The sequence below is a fragment of the Silene latifolia genome, chromosome Y, assembly GCF_048544455.1.
Source record: "Silene latifolia isolate original U9 population chromosome Y, ASM4854445v1, whole genome shotgun sequence".
In the NCBI taxonomy this organism is placed as follows: Eukaryota; Viridiplantae; Streptophyta; class Magnoliopsida; order Caryophyllales; family Caryophyllaceae; genus Silene; species Silene latifolia.
This window is the reverse complement of record NC_133538.1, coordinates 328,204,104-328,212,079: the sequence shown is the minus strand read 5'-3', so window position 1 is coordinate 328,212,079 and position 7,976 is coordinate 328,204,104. Positions and strand designations below refer to the sequence as shown.

The 7,976-nt window shown below is 35.9% G+C and overlaps 1 long non-coding RNA gene across 1 annotated transcript; it reads right to left on the bottom strand.

The window, feature by feature from the left end:
• Positions 1 to 5,449: 5,449 nt before the first annotated feature.
• LOC141633200 (uncharacterized) lies at positions 5,450 to 7,559 on the bottom strand. The gene is made up of 3 exons (XR_012538003.1): positions 7,393 to 7,559; positions 6,101 to 6,270; positions 5,450 to 5,657 (listed from the first exon to the last, which is right to left on the bottom strand). It is a non-coding gene; the product is annotated as an uncharacterized LOC141633200 (long non-coding RNA).
• Positions 7,560 to 7,976: the final 417 nt, after the last annotated feature.

Here is a 7,976-nt window from a genome sequence, read left to right as displayed (position 1 = left end):
TGATTCCTTTATCCATCAAATCCATTTTTGTGCATGGTAGAGAGGGGACGACCCTTCTTCTTGTCTAGGCAAGAAGGGGAATTTCGCGATCCTCCAGTGTTTCTAACACCATAGGGAGTCCACTCTTGACAAAAGCATTTAACGATTGAGGACAAAAGTACCCTAGCATGACACAACTTGGAGGTGATTTATTGGTATCCTTCTAGGCTTAGTAGTTTAAAGAAACCGTATCTATGATGGAATTTGTACCCTTAGATTGCTTCCCTTGTAGATAATTTCCGCCACTTAGATGAGGAAAGTGGTTATCCTTTTGTAGATGCATCCATTACTTGTTTTGTGTGCTTTAATGCTTGGATGTGTCGCCATTTTGGCAAGCCCCACCTTCCCTTGCAAGAAGGCATCCTACCTCATGGTTGTCTTATTGTGAGTTGAAGGGGCGGAGTGAGACCCGCTAATTGTCTCACATCGGCTATATTAGTATGTTAGTTTGAATAAGGGTTCTAATTTTTGTCACCTCTTTACTCGGGACGAGTAAAGGTTCGATTTGGGGATATTTGATGTGAACATTATTTTCATACTTTTGCATACTAAATAACCTTTCATGACCATTTTATCCGTCAAATGCTTTCTATTTTGTTTTCCTAGTGCATTTTATATGTTTTAAAGGAAAGGAGATAATAAGGCAGAAATTCCCGTCTTTTATGCATATTTGGAAGCTTGTTGACGATATTTGATGGACTAAGTATGAAGAGGAGGCAAGAATGATGACCAAGGAAAAAGAAATAAAGAGTATATAGAGGCATCTTAGGCTTAAAAGCAAAAAGAAAGGGAACAGCAGCTCAACCCGCGCGGGTCAAGCTTATCTGGAGCGGGATACTGATCAACCCACTCGGTTCAATTTCAACCCGCTCGGGTTGAGGCTCAGGATGCTCATTTTCAGCACGGGACGAGTGTATTGTTGGACAGGAAGCTTTTCCTTGCTACGTGATCCACGATCCGCGCATATTTCTTGAAGACTAGCAAAAAGGAGACTCGCATCTTTCTTTGTGAGGAGCATTTCCCTACTCAACAATTAGCATTATTATTTACTAATTTACCCTTACTTAACCTAATGATGTACTACTATATATACCCCATTTGTAATAATCAAACCATCAAGTTTCCTTAGATTAAATCAAGTTTTCTTATATTAGATTAAACCTTCAATAGGAGTAGATTAGAATAGATTACTCATTAATCTTTCCACGAAATTATACATTAATCTTTCCTTAATTATTGTTCAAGTTTATTATTGAGTAATTCAAGTTTATTATTGTGTAATTAGAAGATCATTTGGGTTTATTAGGAGATTGACAGCCTTCCATCAATCATCAAGTATTTCTATTATTCTTTGCATTATTATTTTGGAATCTCCATAGGTATAATTCTCTTAATCCTTGTTTTAATTATTGTTAATCTTTCTTACTTGTTCATCATGTTTTGCCTTGTTAATATGATTGACAACCTTGTTAGCATGTTAAACTTGATAATGAGTGAGTAGTCTCTTAGCTAGGATTAATGGGTAATTAGGGGAAACCAACATTGGGATTGATTCATGCTTAATCTAATATGTTCACATAATTAATTTGCTTGCTTGTTATGATTTCAACTTATGCACATGTTATGTTTGTTTAAATGCGAGCCTATGAATCCTTGCATTTTTTACCCATCACTTTCCTTTTCAATGAGACTTGTAAGACATAAACCAACTCGAGTCTCATTAGACCATGCATATAGTTGAATAGGAAGGACTAAGTCGACTTGTAGGTGTTGTACATTCTAATCGATTCGGCTCTGGGACCCAAACCTTCCTAGGATTGTAAGATATAAACCAACTAGATACTATCACAACAATAATTGTTTGCTTATAATTGAGAACATGTTTGTATGGTCAACTCCCATTAATCCCTTATGAACCCATGATATCCTAGCATTTTTAGTCATTTGTTTACATTTCTTAATTTTTTTGCTTGTTTACTTTCCATTGCTTCTATTAGATTAGAATCATCAACCCATTACAATTGTAACAAACCCAAGCATAACCATAATTAGATTGAATAATTTGAGTACCACCGTCCCATGGATCGACCTCGACTTACCACTAACTAGTTGTTTGTTGAGAATATAATTGTGTTTGATTGAGAGCCCTAACGACACTCTCATCACTAGGACATGTGTATAATGGCATTACTTGACTATACCAATGGCGGAAACATTGGTTATCGAATTATGTAAACAACAGTTCTTAGGTTCGATAAATAACCATGACTCTATCATGGTAATTCTATATTCATCAACATGAATAACCTACTTAACTGGTTAATCTCTTATGATGAAGGATCATTATCAACATAAGATACCTATCTAAGTGCCAATCTAACATCTCATGTTTTAATTGATCGACATGATGTCCGATATCTTCCAGAATTGAAAACCTAAATACTTCTTTATAAAAGACTGTATATGCTCGTCATTCCCAATGAGTAATATGTTATGCAATTCATGAAGGATGATTTCTCCCACTAAACTTCATGTCTAAACATGACTATCGCCGACTCCCACTGAATTCCACATGTTTCGTTTTTGACAACTCATTCGAAACATTTTATGAATTGAAATAATCATTGCTATTCAAAGTGTTAGTTAAAACCATATATGCCATTCACATTTCCCTTTCAAAATACCCATTTTAGAAAGTGGTCTTAATAACTTACTTATTTCATAATGAAGTATAGCAATGATTTTGAGTCTTTAGCATAGTTAACACTTAACTTAGCTTTTGTATACATTTACATGTCACTCTATACAACCTTTAATTATAAATATCTATTTACCTTGGATTGGTCTCAACAATCCCAAATAAATCCATTTACTTGCATAGATATCATTTTAGTTTCATAAGGCTCTTTAAGTAAAATGTCGAATATTAAAATCTCTAGTTATATCCCTCTAGAGTCTTTCTCTTTACAATCCAAGAACATCTTCTTTTGGTCTCCTCACGTAGTTTCCTCAAGAACATCTTCTTTTGGTCTCCTCACGTAGTTTCCTCAAGAACATCTTCTTTTGGTCTCCTCTATGCGAAGAGTTTGTGGCTAAATTCACTCCCACTCTATCTTTAGGAAAAATGCCCTTTTTCTTCAAACATAGCTTTTGAGCCGCAAAACAACTTAATAGTGATTCAATCGAGACATATTAAAAGGATAATATAGACTAGGTGATTTAATTTTGATAGCTGTATCAAATAAGGTTGGCAACGTTCCCTTGTGTGAGTTCATCAACTCAATCATAATTTTAAAATTGTTCTTATATAAGTAAGTCGTGACAATTTGGTCACAAAGGCATAAGGAGAATCTAATTCATAGCTTATGGACATATAATGACTCAACCATTATAATTGTCTATTTTATCAATTTAATTCGATATCGTTATGTTTCTGAAAGCAAGTAGTGTATGATAACAAATTTTAGAACAAACGATACGATAAAATAAGTGACTTGGGTTGCAAACCAAGTCACCAATATCCAAAATGCAACCATTGTTTAAGGAAACAACCAAATTTCCAAGTCGAACGAGGAAATCAAAATAGTTCTAAAAAATTTCAAAATACAACATAAAAATAAACACAAAATAAAGTCAAGCTTCCATCGATCTAGCACCATGGGCGGCTACATCTAGCTTCCATCAAGATCTTCTAGGCTTGCTTTTCTTTTCCCTTGTCCTTGCTAGGATGCCCTAATTACAATAAAAAGGGGGTAATCATCACAACTTGTATCAAAATAGCAAAGTTGAGATCGAAACATAAAAAGATAGGGATAGTTATTTACCTACTGCAATAACTTTTCCAGCTTTGATGTCGCCTAGGTACTTAGGACAATTCCACTTCCAATGCCCAACACCATTACAATAGTGGCATATGTCCCCGGAGGGGGCACCCTTCTTGGGCTTTGAGGAGCTAGCTTCACAAGCCTTTCCTTTGTTCTTGTAGGGAGTTTGCTTCTTTCCCTTGTGACCACCTTTCTTGAAATTTCCTTTGCTCTTTTGATTAATATTGAGCACATCCTTGGTGGTGTTAGCATTTAGCCCCATGTCCCTCTCAGCTTGCACAAGCGTTTTGTGCAATTCATCGAGGGATACTTTCAAGTTTTGCTTATTAAAATTCACCCTGAATTGGACATATGCTTTAACCTTGTTCAAGGAATGAAGAATTCGATCAATGATGAGTTCCTCGAGAATCTCATCCTTTTGCATTTTCAAGGTCTCAACATTCTCCATCAACTTGAGCACATGAGGGCTAACTTTTTGGCCTTCCTTGATGTTAAGATCAAAGAATGCGGAAGCCGCTTCATATTGAATGATCCTCGGAGCTTGTGAAAACATGGTCACAAGATTCGTATAGATCTCATAGGCGATGCTAATCTTTATAGCACTCCTTTGGAGTTCGGCCTCCATAGAGAAGATCAACACATTTTTGATCGCGGCCGACTCCTTTTTGTAAGTCTCATAGGCTTGCCTAGCGGTGGGGGTAGACCTAGCGGTAGGTGCGGTGTGGCCTCGGTAAGGTAACGAAGCTTGTCGTCACCCTCCGCGGCAAGCGAAGTTGCGCGTCTCAATCGGCGAAATTTGACCCATTATTTTCTAATTTACAACGATCCATGAAGGATCGGAGCCATGAAACATTGGTGAGAGTGTTTGACCTAGTGGTTGCGTTTGAATTTGGAGTTGCCATTGCAATAGAGAAATCAAATTCGACTACAAAATAAAAATGAAGGAATTAATAAACATCTATTGTTTTGATAATACTTGTAAACATTTTAAACAAGTTTTAAATATTTATATAGTGACCTCCACCTAACTATTATAAATGATCCCGAGATCCAAATTCATATTAACTCGGCCACGGTGAGCCGATTCATCCCTTATCAATATAACTCGCACTACAACAAATTAGCACTTGAGCCACGGCTAAATACGTGGCGCAAGTGATAAATTTTTGTGGCTATAGCTTTTTGCCACGGAAACCTATTCGTGGCGCAAGTGGCCGTGGCGAAATTTTAGCCACGGGAAAAACTGTAACGTGGCTAAAATTAATTATTTTGCCACGGTAGTTTCCGTGGCTAAAATATCGTGGCCAAATGAATTTCCCGTGGCTAAAACAGTTTTTGCCACAAGGTATTTTGTGGCTGAATGTATACATTCCCGTGGCTAAACAACACTAGCCACGAAACAATAACGTGGTAGGAAAAAAAAAATCCCGTCGCTAATAATTAGTAGCCACAAATATGACCGTGGCAAAATTTATAATTCTCTTAGCTAGCACATTTGTACTCGGTCAATGCTATTGCGGCTAAAAGTATTTCACGTGGCTATTGTTTTAAAAGCTACATGAATATTTTGTAAGAAAACTTATATATTCATGCAAACAAAAAGATCTTTTTATCCATTAATCAAAATATAACATTCTTGTATTTAACAACAACTAATCAAGTACTAAAAAAAGCATGTGTATTGTCAAATACATGTTTCCTAATAACTAGAAAAGTAGTGCTTTCTTCTTCAAATGTAAACATTTTTACTCCATACTTGTCCTTGTAGCAACTAGGGCAGATCAGCTCAAACACCTATGCAAAAAAATTGTAAGAAAATTATGGTTAATTCATAGGAATAATTCACATATTATTACTCATCTCAAAATAAACTAAATTATATATTAACCTAAAATAAAACCAACTTCGGATACTTACTTTCTTCTCAAAATACAGTAGCTTAAATTTGACCTTCTGTATCAAGCCCGCTATATCAAATTACCCCCCCCCCCCCCCTAGTGCCTCCCCCACAAAACCACAACGATGACCATCTGACTCACACTTTGCACACATCAACACTAGTCCACCAACATACACCAAGAACCTTCACAACCCTCGTCGCCTAACCGCTCTTTTTACTATGAAGTTTTCTCACAAAATTTTACTTAGCAATGCACAATCTCAAGCTAAAAAGCTAGCACAAGAGAGTAAAATCGAGTCTATACACATGGGTTCTTAAAAATTTACAATAACATTACCTCTAGAGATCTACATATTGATGAGCTCGGTATAAGTCCTACAGTCACATAGCACGAATGCACGAATGGTGCAACCCTCATGGTTGGACTTGCACATGTCTATGAAAGATGGGTCGCTTTTCCAACAAGAGCATGGTAATAAAAGAATTACATATTTTTTCTTCACTAACCTGCACATAGACAAGAGACACATTTTTCAAATTGAGGATAACAAAATTTAAATACGTGTATCCCTGGGAAAGAACTTCAAATATGAGATGATGATTCAAGTCAATTGTAACTTAAGTTCTATTATTCTTTCCTTATTTCCTTTCTTCATATTTTACTCCATTTTTCTTGTACTGTGAGCTACATTGTCGGGTAACAATTAATGAAAAAAAGGAAGAGACGGGTTCAGTTGCTTAATTTCCCGACAGGACTTATCATAGTTATAATAATTCTAGGTGAGCAGATGTGAGAATGACGCCATGAACCTAGAGCAACACACGGTGACAGTTCTGCTATGAACAAACGAAATAAAATCAATTAAGTAGTTGCGGAGTAAGTTATATATAGCATGGCATCATTTGGCTAATCATTTCAATGACAAAACGAAAAAAGAGTCATATTTCAATCCTTAACTAGGTTTCTTGTACCTTAACACCCTAGTCCCAGATCGAAGAGCTTGCCGGGGACACTATGTTTTCCTTGACAGATGATGCAGTTGGGTGCTTCTCATATTTGGCAGGCTTTATGCTCACTTAAGTGTCATATGGTAGTGGACATTGAGGTAACAAACAATAATGAACATTGGAGTAAAAAAAACAATTGATGAAAATGGAGCTTATAGAGGGATATTTGTTACCTAATAGCTAGTAGCTACACCTACGCATATGAAACACGGTTATCTCTATTAGCATGTGGATCAATAGTCTATGATCCAAAATTAGATACATAACAAGATTTGATATCAACGATTAAATATGACAATGGAACAAATACAATTACACATAATTCCAACAAACACATATCTTCATTTCCAACGAACTATAGTTAATAAACAAAGAAATTGCCATTTCCTTAATGTACATATATTAGGAACAACCAAATTACATAAAATAAATAAATAATGAAAATGAAAAGTAAAGCAGCAAATAATTAAGATTCATACTTGACAATCCCCGATTCCCCACTCCCAATTCTCAATTAAAAATTCGCAATCCCCAATTCACATCTCACGATTCAGCAACAATAATTTACAAATCATAATTTACATGTAATTTTAATTGAATACTTGTGATAAGATTACTTACTCGTGTCTTGTAAATGTGCCATGTGCAGTCAATTCATAGACCGATGAAAGCAAATAGAGTCGGAGGAGAAAAGACTAAGAGGAGAAGAAGGGTTTGGCTGTACGTTTTAGTTGTTGTGGGTTTGGCAGGTCTTTGGATTTAGTAAAGCACTCCTAAGTGAATCGTGGTTTTTTATTTTATTTTTTTGAAGCTAGTGAATCGTGGATAGTGGTGGTAATCGGGTCAGTTGGGTCGGGTTATATTGGTTTCGGGTTATATTAGGTTTCGGTTGTATCTGGTTAGCCTATCTTTTCGGGTCGAGTCACGTTTGGTTTGGGTCGTTATCTAATCGGATCACTATAGGTGAAATGATGTGTCGGGTCAGGTCGGATCGTTATCATGTCCGGTTACTTTATCGCTTTACTCCAATATTTTATCGTTAAATTTAGTTTTTAACCATTATTTGGTTAAGTTACTTCATTATTAAGTCAAATATATCAGTCTAAACATTAAATCACTATCATTTTGATAAATATTAAGCTTAATAATTGTTGGCTCATCAATATCGGGTCGGGTCTGGTTTAGGTCAGTGATTATCGGGTCGT